The sequence below is a fragment of the Emydura macquarii genome, unplaced genomic scaffold (genome assembly GCF_026122565.2).
Source record: "Emydura macquarii macquarii isolate MOO-44397 ecotype Brisbane River unplaced genomic scaffold, CSIRO-AGI_Emac_v2 contig_126, whole genome shotgun sequence".
Classification (NCBI taxonomy): Eukaryota; Metazoa; Chordata; order Testudines; family Chelidae; genus Emydura; species Emydura macquarii.
In genome coordinates this window covers 100,483-120,425 of record NW_027130263.1, presented here as the reverse complement: position 1 = coordinate 120,425, position 19,943 = coordinate 100,483, and the positions used below count along the sequence as shown (strand labels likewise).

Genomic DNA, 19,943 nt, shown 5'->3' with positions numbered 1-19,943 from the left:
TAAATATATACTTTCAAACATTTTGTCATTCATCTGGAATTGTCAAGGGACCTAAGGAAGTTTGGCAACATAATCCCATTGAAATGTGAACACCTAACCCACTTAGGATCCTTTGAAAATCTGATCTTAAATTGTTCTTTTATCGTTTAGTCTCACTTGGTTTAGTGCATGGAATTTCCTAACTTGAAACAGGCATAATACAGTTCAGTTTTATCTTGAATATAAAGATCCTGGCATTGATTGATCTTACCATTTCAGATATTTGCACATCCTCCAGCACTACTGTGATACATTGTCAAACATCTGTCCAGAACAAGGGACCCCACAGGGTCTGTCTTTATCAAACAACGAATCAGCTCTGCAGCTCAACATTTTCTCTTAATACAATAAGAAAAAAAGCCCCTGTGATTTCTGAATTCTTGTAAAATCGAGTCATTTACTGACAACTTTTCTTATAGTCTTCTTCATCTGTCTATTTCTCAGGCTGTACAAGAAGGGATTGACCATAGGACTCAGAACTGTGTAGCAGACAGAGAGTAATTTGTTTAGGTCTCTTAGTATGCTGGTTTTTGGTAGCTTGTAGAGAATAGATATGGCCCCATTAAAAATTGTCACCACAATGAGGTGGGAGGAGCAGGTGGAAAAGGCTCTTTGCCTTCTGGCGGTAGAAGGGATTCTCAGGATGGTGATGATGAACACATGTAGGAAACCATGGTTAATACAAATGGGGGCAAGGTGAATATAGCAGCCACAGCTCTGTCCGCTCGGGGTCACTGCAGTAGTGATTTATTATTTCTGTGGACTCACAGTAGAAATGGTCAATTTCATTGGGACTGCAGAAAGTTAATGGTAGCATAGGAAATATTAGTATCATCATAGCCAGAAATCCAGTCAGCCAAGACCCAGCTGCTAGCTGCAGACAGAATCTGCCATTCATGAGGGCTATGTAGTGTAGCCGTTTGTAGATTGCCAAGTACCAATTGTAGGACATCACTGCTAGCAGAGAGCACTCTGCACCTGCAAAGGAAACAACACAATAAAACTGTGTCATACAACCACTGACAGAAATGGCTCTATCTCCTGTCAGGAAACTGGCCAGCATCCTGGGCAGGATGGTGGAGGTGTAGCAGGTTTCCAAGCAGGACAGGTTCCCCAGGAAGAAGTATGTGGGCATGTGAAGATGCCAATTAGCCACAGCTAGCACAATGATGAGGATGTTCCCGATCATGGTCACAATGTAGACCACTAGAAACAGCAGGAAGAGAAGGATCTGAAGCTCATGGAGATTTCCGAATCCCAGGAGGATGAATTCCATGATAACTGCTTGATTTCCCCTTCTGTGTTTGCCATGGTGTGTATCTAGGAAGAATAAAAACCAAAGTAGAGAAAAATACCTCTTGAAGATGATTGGAGAAAACAGACTTAAGCTTTAATGCAGCAAAGAATTTCATAAAGCTGGGAAGAAGGAAGCCAAGGGTTCAATAATGGCGTTGAAGAAATGGAGCTGGCTTGCATAGTGATTCTCTAGATATATTATAGTCATGGTTTATGCAGCAGATTTAACAAAATGTCAGCCTATCTCTAATCAGAGAAAGAAAAGTATTGATGGTTCTGAGAGACCACAGTAATGGGTAGCCATTTTGACAGACAGAATTTGGTTCTTGAAGTCTCATATTTCTTCTCTTGACAAAGTCTGTCCAAAGACGGGCTACCATTACAGAGAAAAACCTGATGTTTTTGTATAAAACATAACAATCTATCACTCAATCAACAAATCCGATCTTGGAAGTCAGACTAGAGCATCAAATGGTCCTTTGCTGCCTTCCAATGAATAAATCTATGAACATACATCTACGAGTCTTTCACCCTATTGCACACTTCCAAGATGTTTAAAATGCCCAAGAGATGTAGCCAGATTTGTCAACCTTAGCAAATATTAATACGTTTTGAAAATTCTTTTCATTCAGTGGTAAGAGGGCTGGGGCACATGACTTATGAGGAAAGGCTAAGGGAACTGGGCTTGTTTAGTCTGCAGAAGAGATTTGATAGTGGCCTTCTACTACCTGAAGGGGGGTTCCAGGAAGCATGGAGCTAGGCTTGTCTCAGTGGTGGCAGATGACAGAACTAGGAGCAATGGTCTCACGTTGCAGTGGGGGAGGTCTAGGTTGGATATTAGAAAAAACTTTTTCACTAGGAGGGTGGTGAAGCACTGGAATGGGGTTGGTCCTGCTTGGAGCAGGGGGCTGCACTAGATGACCTCCTGAGGTCCCTTCTGACCCTCATCTTCTATAATTCTATATAAGTTGTGGAAGCTACATATGTTTTTAAAATTGTGCTGGGAATTCACTCCCTGTTGCACGAATTCTTCGACTGTTGAGGCTGAGACTTTAATAGCACTTTAAGGCAGTCAGGCGCCCAGCTCCTCTGGATGAGTAGGATTCGTAAATCCATTCAGGCACTTTGTAAATCCCAAACAATATTGGTAGGACAGTTAATAACTTTTATTTTACTGCCCACTGTGTCACCAGACTTATTTACCTCCAACAGCTACAGCTGGATTTGTCCCCTGCTGTGAATCTTCTCTTTGAGCTTGTGACCAATGTGAAGCTCCAGTGATTCAGGATGTCTTCTTCACAAACAAGTGTAGTTGCTTGCTCCATGGAAACGTAACTAGCAGAGGGAAACAAGGTTAAAACGCTAAACTCCTCTGTGCGTACTGTTTTATCAAACCATAGCGGTTCTGTGACAGTTAAAGCAATTTCCACTTAACCCAGGCATCCCAGTAGTACAATGAGACAGATTCATAGATTCCAAGGCCAGAAGGGCCCCTGGGATCACCTAGTCTGAACCACTGTGTAACACAGGACACAAAGCTTTCCTGAATTAATTCCTCTTTGAATCAGAGTAGATCCTTCAGAAAAAATATCCAATTTTGATTTAAAAATGGCCAATGTTGGGAAATCCACCAGAACCATTGGTAAATTGTTCCAACAATTAATTACCCTCACTGATTTAAAAACCGTGCCGTATTTCCAATACAAATTTGTCTAGCTTCAACTTCCAGCCACTGGATCATGTTGGACCTTTCTCCATTACGTTGAAGAGCCCTAGATATTTAGAGACTGTGATCAATTCTCCCCTTAACCCTCTTCTTGTTAAGCTCAATAGATTGAGCTTCTCGGGTCTATTGCTGATGTTTTCTAATCCTCTAATCATCTTTGAGACTCTTTCCTGAATCCTCTCAGATTTCTCAGCCTCCTCTGTCAACTGTGGAAAACAGGACTGGAGACTGGATTTCAGCAGTGGTTGCACCAGCCCCAATTACAGAGGTAAAATAACCTCTCTGCTCCTACTCCACATTACACTGTTTATATATCCAAGCACCACATTAACCTCTGTAGCCACAGGCTGTCTGTTTACTCACTCCAAAGTCCATTCATTCAGAGTTCCTGCCCAAAGGTTCCTGGGGCGTTTGAGAAGGGATCTGGACCCTGACTTCCTTGATTTACGTGTTTCTCCAGAGGATGTCAGAGGGATTTTCCACACACCGGATTCCTGCTATTTTCCCACTGATCATCAGGGCACCGAGTTCTGCTCTAGGCATTGTTTGCTCCTGCAAGGTTTAACCCTCGTACCTTTTAGCAATCACCAAGTTGTTAGAAATAACCAAACAGGCTGTCCCGGAGGCAGACTGGGGAGACGGAACCTGTTATTGCCTGCTCGTTCCACCTCGACACCGCGAGTGAGCAACGAGGGGGTTACTTTACAATTCTTTTATCCATAACAGTATGTAAATGTATACATTTCCAGCAACTCCCCATAGACCCTTATTTGGTTACATTGACATCTATAAAATGAATATTAACAACTACATAATGAATATAATTATACCCGCCCCTGTTTGTGGTTTACAGGATTATCATACAGAGGTCAGGCACATCACCTTAAAACCTATACATTTTACAGTAACATTCTTTGAAGTAAAGGCATGCCGGGGGGAAAGGAAGATAATGCTTTCTTCCCACCAAGGCTTTGTACAGAAAAGCAATAGGTATTTTATTAACCTCATTCCCAGCACAGATGGCCAGGAAGGGAGGAAAAGAAGAAAAAGATAACAGACTCTAGCTAAAATTCTTACCAATTAGAAGAAACAAGGTTTGCCTGTGCCATGATCCCATTCCCTGTAACTTAGGCCTGACCATTTGTCCAGCTTTTAACTCTTTCCTCTCCTACACTAGTGACAAAGATATAGATACATGACCATCACAGAAAAGAATACAGATATTTCCTACATTTTTCACAAAAGGGGAAGGTTAAATTGCTAACCCTCCACTGCTAAAGCAGTTTGATACCCCTGTTTGGAAGGTGATATATAAATGCAAAGTAGTAGCAGTCTGGGATTGAAAGCTCACCTCTATCCGCAGGACAGTTCAAGCTTGAGTCAATGAACTCCTATTTCTCAGTTTTGGGAGACAGGAATCAGGTTCCAGAGAGGTTCTTACCTTTCATCATTCTGCAGAAACTGGATCTTCTCAGTAAAGAGACCTGCATCTACCTGAAGGGACGAGCAGCTGCCATATCTTGGTTTGGGATATGGTCCTCCCCCTTGATTTACAAAATGTAAATGCTTCCCCATCTTTACATCCTCTGGTGTCTTCACACTTTTTAATAAGTCCCACTTCAGTCTTTCTCCCACTTGGTTAATTTTGTGTCTCCAAAGCTTTGGAGCTAACAATGCCAATAGGATGTGTATAGTTCCTTATATAATTGCATCTTTTTTTCTTTAAGTCTAATGATTCTGTAGGGAAAAACATTTAGCTCATGATTAAATACCAGCTTACATTTTTGAGAGTTCCCTGTCCAAAGTGCTGCCATGTACTTGCACTTCCCCTCAATTAATAGTCCCTATATGCTGCCATCTAATGGGCATTGAAGAAAATATCTGCCCATGCTTACAATTGGCTGCCACCTAGTGGGCATCTTGTTATATTACTGCCTGTGACGTTCCCTCCCTGCAATCCGACTGGTGTGTAGCTGTGTCTCCCCAATTTTTCAGTATTGGGCCCCAACTTATCCAGCTTTGCTATGTGAACCACCCACTCCTGGGTCGGCCCACACCCAGCCTCCTGCATGTAATCGGTCTCTCACCTTGTGAAGGAGTGCTTCTGGCCAGCCACTCATGGGATAGACTCCCAGCAAACACTTCCGGTCCCAGAAGCAACACCAGGAATTGCCGTCCTGCAGGTTCAGTGCTGTACGCTGCACCCTGCAAGATCATTTACGCTTGTCTGTCAATTTATCACAGAACTTGATATGCACCAGCTCTGTCACTCTAAGTGAGGTCTCTGCACACACTCAATCCACATGCACTGCTTTAGATAAAACAAACAAATATGTTTATTGACTTCAGCAAGATTTTAAGTGAATCTAAGTCAGATTATTAATAAGTCAAGGAGTTAATCACAATTAACTAAAAGATAACTTGCATCTTAACCTAAGATTAATATGTCAGTCTGTATTCAGTTTACCACACGGGCTGGTTGCGATGCCTCTTGCAACCAGGCCCCCTCCTTGTGGTTACATTCTCAGTCTTTGGTGTTGCTTAGAAGATGGATTCCAGGGGAGACAGAACCAAGAGACAAAGATGCCTCACCTTTTAACAAGTTTCCCCAATACCTCCTGGGGTCGGGTGATTGGCCCTGTCCAGCCAGGGGCATGATTTCTTCCACTTGGCCAAAGTGTTCACAGGTGCTTAGGCCAGTCCATTTTTCCTGCATGCCTGCCTCTGCAGGGCGTGGAGACACAGCTTTGTGTTTGTCTGCATCTATTCAAGTCACGTGAGACACACCTTTGGGGATATGACACAGCACAGTTTCATATCTGTACACATGTATGACACTGCAGGAAACATGCTACCACAACAATAATATTCCGGATGCCGTGAGCATTCCAAAAACACATCACCTGGCACACTTTGCATCACACAATGCACAAATCACACCATAAGGGTGTATATGGGGTACAGCGTGTCACACTGCCCTTTTCCATTATTTCATTGGCTACAGGAATCTATCGGTCTCTGACCAGTATAGCTGACCTCCTCCCATTTACTCCACATGCTGGTGCCCTCTAGTGTCGATTTCTGTTACCCTGTTTGTATTGTTGACTCGCCTCAAGTGGATTCTTCTTTTCACTCCAGCTGCCTCCTTCCAATTCTTGACTCTCTTGTGCCATCAGCTGGCCATTATTGAGTGTAACTTCCCATTTCTCAGCCCTTAATGTCAGCTACTATCCACAGTTATCCATAGCATAGGGGACCTTCTCTCTTCCTTGCCCTTCCCTCACCACTTGTACACTGTTATACAGCTTCACCCCGTTCCACTGCCCTCTCTTGGTCCTTTGGCAGCTTAACTCCTCCTTTTTGGCCCTTCCATTTCAGCAACTCTCCATCGGCCTTAGAATCATAGAATCATAGAATATTAGAGTTGGAAGGGACCTCAGGAGGTCATCTAGTCCAACCCCCTGCTCAACGCAGAACTAACCTCAGCTATATCATCCCAACCAGGGCTTTGTCAAGCCTCAGCTTAAAAACTCTAAGGATGGAGATTCCACCACCTCCCTAGGTAACCTTCATGCAACACAGCCACACTTGTCCCATTCTTCTGCCCTCTAGTAATCCTAGACAGCATGATCCCATCTTTCTACATTTCTTACCCATTGCTGGGTGTGTGCTGGGCCAAATTAGAGCCACTGGGAACAACCGCACACACCAGCCCAATAGTGACAGCAGACACAACAGCAGCAGCGGCTCTGGAAGGTTAACAGGGTCTCCCCTCAGTCCAGTGTAGGTCTGTGGCTGTGGGTGCTGTTTCCAATTGAAATGCACAGACTGGACCTAGAGTGACCAAAGCCCAGTGGCTCTCCAAGCTGAGATTCCAAGGGATTTGGGTGCCTGACTCCACTGGGCTCTGTGGGAAATCCCGTCCACAGAGTTGGAGCCCTTCAGTTCTCATTGGTGCCCAGCTCTCCCACCTCTCGCCAAGTCCTGACGTGCTCCAGTCACTGAGCCAGCGCTGCCGTGTTTGACCCCACGGGAGTTCTGCCTCTTGGTAGAAGGTAGCTGCTTCCTCCGGCCATGGGTTGCCTCACTCCCTGAGGAGTGGGCCCTGCATGGAGCAGAGCTGTCTAAGGCACCTGGGCCTGATGGTGCGGTGCTGCTCTGTGAAGTTGGCAGCAGCAGAGCAGCTTCCGCCCTGCAGTGCCACACACTGTGTCCTTTCGTGGTGACCATTGACAGCCTTGGTGGGTTCTACATGTGTGCATCTCCTTGCACCCTGGCGAACCTGGGCTCTGAGTCTGCCCGTGCCCTCTGCACCTGAAGGCCCAGTGGGCCCGGTGCTGCTGCTTTGCTGGAGCTGGTCCCAGCTGAGCTTAGCCCAGATCAGAGCTATAAAGCTGTTCTGGCGAAGGTCATTGCTGGGGCCTGGCTGTTTGCATCTGACCTGTGGGAGTGCAGTGGAATTAGCTGGTTTGCAGGGGGGATATGGTGGGGATGGCAAGAGGTACAATCTCAGGGGTGACAAATGTCCCAGGTTTCTGTCCCCACACAGGCTGCACCAGGAGTTTGTATTTTTATTGTCAAAACCTTTGTTGTTATCAAAAATGAGAATAAAAAATTGCTGAAAATTTTGTCTCCCCTCTGAGCAGTGCCTAATTAAAAATTCCTTGATGGGAAAATGGTTATGGCTGTCTCCCTCACTGCTCCTTCCCCTCTAGATAGACAACACTGACCCCAGCTCCGGCTGGATTCTCCTTTTTGTCCTTGGGGGCATAAGAAATTATTTGGAACAACAAACCTTACAAATCTGTCCCCATTGTGTTTTATTTGTAGCAGGTTGTCGGAATTTGATTATCAGATTTTATTGTCTATCACACAGAAACAATGAACAACAGGGGACGTGCACAGGGATTTGCGTTGATATTTAGTGGTGTTTGTGCCTTACACAACATCTCAACTCTGCACATTTTCAGATGCAATACACACTCCTCACCCAGAGTGAATGTTTAGAGACCTCAGAGAAAAATACCATCATCCTCTATGTATCACTGCTGAGAATGACAGGCTGTTAGCGCTGTCCACAACCTCACTTTCCTGTATGCTGTGTTACAAGGACCATGAACCCTCTGCCTCAGTAACTCTGTGCAGATCATCACGATTGATTTTTCACATTAGTGCTGAGATATTCAACGGGCGTTTTCAACTTAATTTCAGTGGAGGAATTTTGCCTAAATCACCCAGGCAGCTTTGAAAACCTCAGCCTGTTATGATCGAGGCATCTCTGCAATTTTTTGGGAATGCCACATATTGGCTGACTGCTTGCTCAAGGCTTCCCTGACCTCTCTGTTTCCCAGGCTGTAGATGAGGGGGTTCACCAGGGGGGTTAGGACCGTGTAGCAAACAGAGAGCACTTTCTTTAGGCCTCTCAGTATGTCGAGAGGCGGTAGCATGTAGTCACTCATTAGGGTCCCATAGAAAACTGTCACCACGATGAGATGAGAGGAGCAGGTAGAAAAGGCCTTCCGCCTCCCAGTGGCGGAAGGGATTCTCAGGATGGTGGCGATGATACACGCGTAGGACGTCAGGGTTAGCAGGAATGGAGGCAGGGTGAATACACAGGCTAGGATGAAATCAAACACTACTATCAGGCGTGTGTCTCCGCAGGAGAGTTTTATCAGTGTGATGGTGTCACAAAAGAAATGATCAATTTCATTCGGACCACAGAATATGAACTGGGACATGTACAATATAAAGATGGTAATAGCCAAACAGCTGTTTAACCATGTCCCAACAGCCAACTGGAGACAAAACCGAGTGTTCATAAGAGCTGAATAGCGCAGGGGTTTACATATCGCTAAATACCTATTGTAAGACATCACCGCTAGGAGATAGCATTCCGTAGCTGCCAGAACAGCAAAGAAGTACAGTTGTGTCATGCAGCCATTAACTGAGATGGTTCTGTCCCCAGTCAGGAGAGTGGCCAGCACCTTGGGCAGGATGGTGGAGCTGTAGCAGATCTCCAGGCAGGACAAGTTCCCCAGGAAGAAGTACATGGGGGTGTGCAGGTGCCGGTCAGCCACAACTAGCACAATGATGAGGGTATTCCCGGCCACAGTTGTGATATAGCTCACTAGAAATATCAGGAAGAGAGAAATTTGCAGGTCAGGGAGATCCCCAAATCCCAGGAGGATGAATTCCATTATAGCTGTTTGGTTTCCCCAGTCCGTGTCAGCCATGGGTTGAATCTAGGAACAATAAAACAAAAGGTGCTATCGAGTCGGGAGGGGATAGATCTGAAAGTGAATCAAGTGTTTCAAATTAATTCCATAAATGTTCATAAACTCCTCTCCCTCTCCTGGTCACCGGCTGAAATTTTAAGGCTAAATGTAGACTTCAGAGCACAGTGCCAGGATTTTCAGTCTGAGAACAGAGCAGTCATATCCCTGCAGACCACGTCAGGGATCAGAGCAATAAATACTACGTCTTTGGTAGCCCAAGTACTGACATGACAGATCAGACCACTTCTTTCTCCCCTGTCACAGCCCTTCTAGTGGTATACTGGAGCTCAATAACAATGCTTAAAGGCAGCGTTTCACATGTGGCAATGACCAGAATCATGGCGTGTCTCGGGAAGAATCTAAATCAATAAATACAGTAGCTAAAATCTTGGAGTGAAATTTCGATTGAGTCTAGTATACTGAGGTACTGATCTTCTCTCAGAAGTCAATGGAAAGTAATTTGATAACAGATGTTGGCATGTTCAGCATTTTAGTGTCCTATAGGAAGAGGAGTAATTACTGTCGCCCTCTCACAAAGTGATCAGTTTATGTCATAAAGTACGAAATGGAGTCAAACCTCCCCTAGTTCATGTGATAACAGTGATGAAGATGACATGTTGAGGGACTGGCAAAGCCTTTTCTGTTTCGGATGAGAATTCCTGAAACTATGTAGCAGTAATAAAATACAGCTCTTCTGAGGGTGGATTTTATGAAGGGACAAAACTAGGCTTGATCTGCAACTCTAACCATGGAGGGACCCTCTGAGCAGCATCACAATTGTGAAAAAACAGGAAACAGACAGGGACTAGAGAAAAAAGATGTTGCCTCTGAACTCTGAGCCTCTGAGCTCCCTAGAGATTAGGACACACCAACGCAAAGTGTCAACACACCCTGCCAGAAAAGCAGAGGCAAACCGTGCTGACTTATCTCCACTGCTACAACGATTGACACCTCCCCCAATACACCACATGCCTAGCACAACTTGTGGGGTACCTCATCCAGTGCCCAGTAACAACCGTGTGGGTGAAACCAGACAAACCCAATGCCCTCGAATGAATGCACGCAGGGAAAGGATAAAAGACAGAAACACCGTATCACAAATGGGTGCACACTTTTCACACAGCAATTGCTTTGTGTCAGACCCGTCCATCCTGATCCTCAAAGGAAACCTGAGCAACGCTTTTGAAAGGCAAACCTGGGAGTTTAAATTCATAACTTTGGTAGACACTAAAAACCAGGGTCTTAATAAAGACACTGCATTTATGGATTATTATAACAATCTGTAACCTACTAAATGCCCCCTTTTTATCCTCTGATTGCAGGTGTGTTAAAGGGCCACTTCATCTTGAATGGTCCTGTGGACGTGCCCCTGCAACCGGGGAGCAGCGTCCGGGTCTGGCTCCCTCTCTGGGTCCTCCTCAGAGGGGGACCAGCCCTCCCGGCTACCCCTCACTGGGGCCGCCTTGCGCCTCTCTTAAGATACGCAGTCTGTGGCCAGGCCCTCAGGTAGGGCTGGCGAGGCAAGCAGTCTATAGCCAGGCCCTCGAGCAGGGCTGGCGAGGCAAACAGTCTATAGCCAGGCCCTCGAGCAGGGCTGGCGAGGCAAACAGTCTATAGCCAGGCCCTCGAGCAGGGCTGGCGAGGCAAACAGTCTATAGCCAGGCCCTAGAGCCTGGCGAGGCAAACAGTCTATAGCCAGGCCCTCGAGCAGGGCTGGCGAGGCAAACAGTCTATAGCCAGGCCTATAGCCAGGCCCTCGAGCAGGGCTGGCGAGGCAATCAGTCTATAGCCAGGCCCTCGAGCAGGGCTGGCGAGGCAAACAGTCTATAGCCAGGCCATCGAGCAGGGCTGGCGAGGCAAACAGTCTATAGCCAGGCCCTCGAGCAGGGCTGGCGAGGCAAACAGTCTATAGCCAGGCCCTCGAGCAGGGCTGGCGAGGCAAACAGTCTATAGCCAGGCCCTCGAGCAGGGCTGGCGAGGCAAACAGTCTATGGCCAGGCCCTCGAGCAGGGCTGGCGAGGCAGCAGTTTATGGCCAGGCCCTCGAGCAGGGCTGGCGAGGCAGCAGTTTATGGCCAGGCCCTCGAGCAGGGCTGGCGAGGCAGCAGTTTATGGCCAGGCCCTCGAGCAGGGCTGGCGAGGCAGCAGTTTATGGCCAGGCCCTCGAGCAGGGCTGGCGAGGCAGCAGTTTATGGCCAGGCCCTCGAGCAGGGCTGGCGAGGCAGCAGTTTATGGCCAGGCCCTCGAGCAGGGCTGGCGAGGCAGCAGTTTATGGCCAGGCCCTCGAGCAGGGCTGGCGAGGCAGCAGTTTATGGCCAGGCCCTCGAGCAGGGCTGGCGAGGCAGCAGTTTATGGCCAGGCCCTCAAGCAGGGCTGGCTGGTGAGGCAGCAAGCCGCTCTCTGGAACGGCACGGCGGGGAAGGCTTCCTCACGGAGGGTAGGGAAGGGGGAGGGGGACGCAGGCCCGCCCGTCTCCACTGCGTCCCAGCCCAGGGCCCTGATAGCGGCAACAGCGTTTGCCGCTGGGTTGGTGGGGCTCCAGCCGCAACACACCGCCCAGGTTGCCCCTGACTCAGCCACTATCGTGCAGCTATCCCTGGGCTTCTTCCTCCCCGAAACCCCCGGTACCTGTCTCCTCTGGGTCGCTGAGGTGGGGTAGACCGGCTAGGCCCTCATTGTCCACAGGCGGCAGATCGGGTAGCTCCATGGGCTCATCTTCGGGGGGTAGCTCCTCCAGGTCCTGCGGCCCCCAGGCCTCGGGCAGGGCCGGTAGATCCTCGGGGTCCCAGGCTCGGCACTGCTCTGGCAGGTCTGGTTCTGGCTCCCAAGCCCCGGGTGTCTCCGGGGGGTTCTCCTCCGGCTCGTAGTCCGCTGGGAGCCCCGACAGGCCTTCTTCCGGCTCCCAGGCCGAGGGGGTCTCTGGCGGTCCCTCCAACTCCCAGGCCGTAGGGTACCTGGGAGAGGCCTCAGTCGATCCCCAGGCTGGGTTTAAGGCCGGCCACTCCCTCTCAGCCCGGCTCCCCGGCCCGGCCTTGACTAGGAGCTCCGGAGGAGATGCGTCCTTCCCCTTCGGCCGCCTCCTCCCAACTGAGCTCGCCGGCCGGGCTCTTAAAGGCCTAGCTCCGCCCCCCTGCTTCCGGTCAGGTGGGGCCACTGGGGCCTTTAAAGGCCTAGACCCGCCCCCTTGCTTCCGGTCAGGTGTTTCCCTGGGGCAGGCTTCTGTCAGCCAGGGTGGGTCTGTGTCCCTCTCTGGGTCCTCCTCAGAGGGGGACCAGCCCTCCCGGCTACAGGTCCCTTACAACATGTGCTAATTATTAATGCTAAACTCTCTGTTCATAGCTATGAGGCTCTGAGTACCTATCACCAGTGCTTACTTTGTGCCAGGGCTGAGCCCCAGCACCTATAGGCTTGGCAGTTCATAGCTCAGCCGCTCTGGGCTTGCCACATCAGCTATGAATGTAAAAAATATTGCTTGAGCCCCGGCACCTCTTTTATTATTATAAATGAAGTCTGTCCATTGCCGAGCTGCAGAAGAGCTCTGTGTAGCTCAGACACTTGTCTCTCTCACCAACAGAAGTTGGGCCAATTAAAGATATCACCTCCCCACCTTGTCTCACTAATGTTCACAAAGCACATTCATGTCCCTCTTTCAAAGGTGCTCTAGGAAGCTTACCTGGACGGCTCAATCTTGAAGTGATCAGCTCTTATTTCTCAGAGTTTGGTGACTAGGATTCAGGTTCCTCAGCTGCGGTTCTTGTTTCTCATCGGTCTTCAGCATCTGGATTTTCTCAGCAAGAAGACCTGCATCTACCTGAATGGAAGGGCAGCTGCCGCGTTCTCTGTTGGAACATGCTCTTCCCCCTCCAACCACAAAGGACAGAGGTCTCCTCGTATTTGTATCCTTCTCCATGGCAGGCTGCATCTCCCTTTATTCCACCTCTGAAGGGCTGAGCCTAGGGAGTTAGTGCTGTGTTTTCTGTGCAGACAGTACAAACTGCCCTGATGCAACCAACCTCCCACACCCAAAGGAATCACCTTTCTGTTACCTGCTGTATGAGATCACTGCTCTGCAAAGTTAGAAAACATGTTCTAGGGTTTTTTGAAGGCATAAATTTTCAGACATTTTTCTCCTCTTTTTCCTCAGGCTGTGTATGAGGGGGGTAACCATGGGGGTCAAGACTGTGTAGAAGACAGAGAACATCTTGTTCAGCTCCTGCAGTGCATTGATGTTTGGTAAGATATGGACAATCGTTATTGTCCCCCAAAATGCTGTAACCACAATGGAGCAAGAGGAGGAGGTGAAAATGCCATTTGCCTCCCAATGGTGGAAGGGGTTCTCTGGATGGTAGATATAATAAAACCATAGGAGATAAGGGTTAGCAGAAACAGGGGGAGTATGGATATAGAGTAGAGCATGAAACCCAGAAGTTCCAACACCTGGCTGCCAATGCAAAACATTTTTACCTGTGGCGTGAAATCACAAAAAAAATAGTCATTTTCATAGAGAAGCTAACTGAACCCTTACTGGTACAATTATACTAATAGCAACAAATCCACTTATCCAAAATCTAGCTGCTAGCTGGAAGCAAAATCTGCCATTCGTAAATGATCCATAGTGTAGTGGTTTACACACTACTAAGTACTGATCATAAGCCATCACAGGAAGGAGATAACATTCTGCGGATGCTAGGGAACCAAAGAAGAAAAATACATGATGCAGCTACTGACAGAAATAGTTCTGTCCCCAGCCAGGAAACTGGCCAGCAGCCTGGGTAGGATGGTGGAGATGTATCAGGCAGGGCTGGCCCTCGATTAAATGGCACCCTAAGCGAGGAGTGTCTTCGGCGCCTCCACCCACTTCACTTGTTAAACTTTTGAATACCTTATTTTTACTGGATTTGTAGCTCATTTCACAGCTTTCATGCACGATTTGCATGAAGGATTGATCCCTGTCTTATAAGGCAATACATTTGCACACTAAGATCTGTAAATCTGTATTTATTTGTGCCATGTATGTTAGCAATAAAAAAAATAGTTTCTTCTAAGTTTAGAGGAACTTTTTTAGTGTTAAAAATAACTGAAATGTACAAACATCAAGAAACTGAACTGTGCACCCAACATTCAGTGGACCAGTATTAAAGAGTGTTACAGTAGGTGACAGCCTTCAGATGTTAAACCTAGTTCAAAAGATCGCTATTCTTGCCTTTGCCTTTGTTAACTGAACACAGAGTCAGAGAGATCCAAAGACTGGCCAATGGCATTTTCAAGCATCTCTTGTTGGCCATCATCAGTCGAAGATATCTTCTAATGAGCCTGAGATTCAAAAAGTGGTGAGATTCTCACCACTCGCGACTGTGACTGGCAGTGTGAGCAGAATCCTCAAAGCTACCAGACATTAAGAAAAGTGTCTTTCAGCTCTGCGTCATGAATGAATTGGAGAACTTGGAGTGGAAAATGCTTCCTGTGTGGCAAAATGTGACAGATGTTGTCCAACTTGACACAGAGCTCTTCACCACTGATTTCCGAACATTCCCCATGTGTAAGCATCCAGAGAAGGTCTGTAGAATGGCTCAAGAACAGTAACCCAAACCCAGTCCCCCCAAGCCTTGCATTCCAAGTGCTCGCCTGGGTCACTTGCCCCTAAATCCAGCCCTGGAAGCAGGTCTTCAAGCAGGACAAGTTCACCAGAAAGAAGTAGATGGGGGTGCACCTCAACTAGCACTGTAATGAGGATGTTCCCAGCCAGAATCATGATGTAGGTCACTAGAAACAGGAAGATCAGGAGGGTCTGCAGCTTCCTGAATCACAGGAGGATGAATTTGGTGATGGATGTTGATTTCTCCAGCCTGTGTTTGCCATGTTCTGCAATGCAATAATAAAAAAGTGTAATTTTGGGACATAGGTAATCCATATAATTTGATAATATCTAAAACAAAGATCCCATGAGCCTAAAAATTTAATCTCCCCAGACAGGGAAGCCTTTTTGTATGGAAGTTCAATAGTCTATCTATACATGAAGTCAGACTAGAAGATCATAATGGTCCCTTCTGGCATTTGAATCCATAAATTCATGAATTTTAACTTCTGATATAGATTATTGATATTCTGATCTCATCACAATTTGGAGGGGATACATGTTCATTTACTATAGGAGTGTCAATTAAGTTCCATAACCTAAATCTACATTTTAGTGAATGGCCCTATAACTAGATCTTGGAATTTCAATAACAGTTAAGTGCCTAACCTCCTTAAGCCCCTTTCAAATCACAGCCTGCTATTTCATTATCTCATCATCCAAGGAAAATATCCATTGATGCAGAAACCCACCACCTGTAAAGAGAACTCTAGACGCTGTTTCATTTATTGATGCGTCCCACTTCTTGGCGCAGAAGAACAATCGTTCTCATGGCTATTCTCTTTACCCTCTCCAATTTACCAACAGACCCTTCTGTTCTTGCTGTTTATAGTGATCTACATCATGAGTCTGCTTAGGAACATATTCATTGTGGTCCTAGTTGAGGCTGATCAGCACATGCACACCTCTGTGTATTTCTTTCTAGGGAACCTGGCCTGCTTGGAGACCTGCTAACAGGGACGGATTTAGGTGCAGGCGACCCAGGCGACTACTTGGAGTGCCAGGCTAGAAAGGCGCCGGGCTTGGGTTGCTGTTCTTGAACCATTGCATGGACCTTCACCGGACAGTAACACATGCGGAATGCTCGGATGTCAATGATAAAGACCTCTGTGTCGAATTGGACATCTGTCACATTTTGCCACACGGGAAACATTCTCCATTCCAAGTTCTCCAATTCATTCCTGATGCAGAGCTGAAAGACACTTTTCCTAACATGTGGGTAGCTTTGAGGATTCTGCTCACGCTGCTGGTCAGAGTCATGACTGGTAAACACAGCTTTTCGCATTTCAGGCTCATTAAAACATATCTTCGACTGATGATGGCCAATGAGAGACTGACATCGATTGCCATTGTATTGCTTGAAAATGCCATTGGCCAGTCTTTGGCTCTCTCTGACTCTGTGCTTCAGTTTGCAAGGGAAAGGCAAGAAAAGTGACTTTTTGAACTAACGGACTAGGGTTACCATCCTCAGGCTGTCACCTGCTGTGATACTATTTAATACTGGTCCACCCAATGTTGGTGCACAGTTCAGTTTCTGGATATTAGTACATTTCAGTTATTCTTAAATTTAAAAAGTTCTTATAAGCTTAGAGGAAAGTTTGTTTGTTTGTTTTTTTAATGTGGATGTGGACAAATTGGAGAGAGTCCAGCAGAGGGAATGAAAATGCTTAGGGTGCTGGGGCACATGACTTATGAGGAAAGACTGAAGGCTAGCTTAATCTGTAGAACAGAAGCATGAGGAGGGATTTGATAGCAGCCTTCAACTCCCTGAAAGGGGGTTCTAGGGAGGATGGAGCTAGGCTGTTCTCAGTGGTAGCAGATGACAGAACAAGAGCAATGGTCTCAAGTTGAAATGGACAAGGTAGGATGGAGTTAGGATGGTTGTGGTGAGAATACATCTCTGTGACATTCCCCTCTGCAATCTTGACTGGTGTATTGCTGTGTAACCCCAACCCCTCATTCCTGGTGCCCGTCTTGCGCTTACCCTGCTGTGTGAACCATCTGCTGCTGGGTCAGCTCATTCACAGTCTCCTGCAAGAAAGCAGAGCCTACCTTAGTGAGAGAGTGCTTTTTGCCAGCCACTCATGGGATTCTGTAATATATTGACGCCCCAACCACTATCCCCAGACCCAGATGCAACCATAGGAACTGCCATCTTACAGAGTTCAGTGCTGCTCACTGGACTCTGCAAGCTCATTGGTTACTCAATTTATCAAAGAAATGTATATACAGAGCTCTGTCACTCTAAATGAGGTCTCTACACACACTCAAACCATATGCACTGATTAGATAAAGCAAACAAATAAATTGATTAGGTACAGAAAGATTTTAAGTGATTATATGTCAGAATAATAGAAATCAGATTTGATCAGGAAGAAATAAAAAGGTAAATCGCATTCTAAACTAAACTTAACACTTCAGTAGCCTTACAGTTTTTGATGTCATAATACCACAGGCTGGTTGATTGGACTCCAACCAGACACCTCCCCACCCCCGTGATCATTCTTTCAATTGCTTGACATTGCTTCATAGATAAATTACAAAGGAGATCCCCAGAGACCGAAATGTCTCTGCCTTTAACTCCTGTTCCTTCAACACACATGGGGTCTCTCCAGCATGATTTCCTCCACTTGAGTCAAATGAGCATCATCTTACCAGATGCTCAGGCCAGTCCAGTGTTCCTGGAAGAGTTACATTATTTTATGCATGCGTTTGTGACGAATGAACTCTCACTCTGCAGTCAGTTTGCCTGGATCTGCTCCAAACAATGTGAGACACGTATTTGGGAATATTACATAGCAGAGATTCATAACAACACGTGACATTGCGAGAAGCGCATTTTCATAACAGAGATGATCAGCATTCCAAAAACACCTTACATGACACACTGTGCATTAAACGATATTCACAAGAGTGAATATGAATGATACACAATCACACCATGAGGGTGTACACGGGGTGCATTGTGTCCCAATCTCCCATGAGGCACCACAATTTCATTTCTTGGAGAGATGGTGTGGTGCATCATGGGAGTTTCATTGCTGGAGATAAGAAAAATATCTCTGGAGAAGAAGCAGGAAGCCCAACTCCAAGTATGAGTGATAAACTACCCAAAACCCCAAAACTTCCTTCCAGGATTAGACAAAAAGCCTGAGCAAGGGAGCATCCAGAACCAAGCAGCTGGTGTTCTGAAACAACTCAGCTTCATTCTGTTCTAATTTTCCTTTAAAAAAATCCTAGGAACTTCTGGATGCTTGTGAAACCATAAATCTCCTGAGAGCTTTTCTCAGGGTCTCTTTGACCTCTCTGTTTCTCAGGCTGTAGATGAGGGGGTTGGCTATGGGAGTCAGGACTGTGTAGAACTCAGAGAAGAGTTTGTGTAGGTCTCTCAGTGTGTTGGCGTCTGGCAACAGGCAACAGAGGGCAATGAGCCCTAGTGGAGCGAACACTGGCCTGCTGGGTGACTTTGAGCAAGCCTCTTCCCTTGGCTCTGCCTCAAGTTCCCATCTGTAAAATGGGGCTAATGACACCTGCTTTGCAAAGCAGTCTGAGACCTGCTGAAGAAATGCACTATAAGAGCTAGGGATTATTATTCTTAATTTAAAAATCTTTCTCCAAATACCCCCTGGATACATTATATTACGATGGTTATGAGCATAGCTCAAGGAGCCGGGTCATGGACCAGCACCCCCTCAAAGGGAGCAGTGATGCTGAAGGTGAGTCAGACTGCAACATTCCAAGGATTCAGTACATCGCTGGTAGGTCCCTGGCATCTGGTTGCAAATAGCGGCATGCGCTGGTGCAGGATGCAGGGGAACGGGGCTGTAGGGCTGGGTTCAATTCTTCTGCCTGAGCTGGACAGTAAGGGGCCTGCCTGGCTTTTACACCCTGGACTGGGCAACTCCACTGATTTCCCCAGAGCTCTAGGGCCAGTTTATAGCAAATCCGCTCTGCACACTTCACCTCCTGGGCTGAGGTTAGAGGGTTTTACTGTCTCCTCTGCCTCATTCATCCTCTGCCCTGGCTATGTCCCCTGCCTCGTCTGAGGGCTCAGGCCCAGCTGGGAACCTCACTCTCTTGGGTCCCTGAGCACAAGAGAGACATGCTCACACATTCTCCTCTTTAGCCCAGACCCCCACTGGACATCACCCCTCTGCCCATCGGGGTGACCTGACACAGCCCCTGCAGCCTGGCCCTGCCTGATCTGCCTCTGCAAAATTCCCTTGGAGATTGTTCTGGTTGGGGGTGACATGAGACAGCCCCCCACAGCAGTGGGCCAGCCCAGGGCCAAGCTGGATGGAGTGGCTTATGAACATGGGTACCAACCTCTGGGTAGATGGTTACTAGTCAGGGCACAAACCCCAAACTGGCTGCATGTTCTAGAATTAGATTTCACCCACCAAGTATGAAATGTGAACGCCTCAAGAACTATAACAGCCTTAGCATGTAGTCACAGACTGTCCCCTTGGGCACCCCGACCTATCTTGCCATCTAGAACAGCTTGCTTTTGTAATAGATGGTCCAGAGTAATGTCATGAAAATTAAAAATGGTAAGTCTTTCTTCTTGAGCCAAACCATCACTTCCCTCTGCTCCAGGGCGAATTACTAATACTTTTTCCTGGTGTTAAAAACAGCTGATATGCCTTTTTATATTTTCCAAATCTGTTCTGTTCCACATTGTTCTTTCTCAAAGTTTCTCAGGTTTTCTCTGAGGATGAGGACTGAGAGGTCAGACATAGAGTGATCCCTTGGTGATAAGTGTTCGCCCATGGGTGATATTGTAAGGGGTCAGGGCGGAGGCGATCTGGCCTACTAGTGATGGCTGGGCTTATATCCACAGGTCAAGGATGGCCATGAGGGGGCAGTCAATGAGCAGTTGCTAGAGCCGGGATCGATGAACAAAAGCGGGGGTCAGAGTCGGAGACCGGAGATCAGAAATCAAAGTGAGGTCTGGAATCAAAGCAGGCCTCAAG

General features: G+C 47.1%; 3 pseudogenes; all 3 read right to left on the bottom strand.

The window, feature by feature from the left end:
* Positions 1-378: 378 nt before the first annotated feature.
* Positions 379-1,350, bottom strand: LOC137150249 (olfactory receptor 10A7-like; annotated as a pseudogene).
* Positions 1,351-8,314: 6,964 nt separating this feature from the next.
* Positions 8,315-9,294, bottom strand: LOC137150244 (olfactory receptor 6N1-like; annotated as a pseudogene).
* A 4,292-nt stretch (positions 9,295-13,586) lies between these two features.
* On the bottom strand, positions 13,587-16,255 carry LOC137150238 (olfactory receptor 6F1-like; annotated as a pseudogene).
* Positions 16,256-19,943: the final 3,688 nt, after the last annotated feature.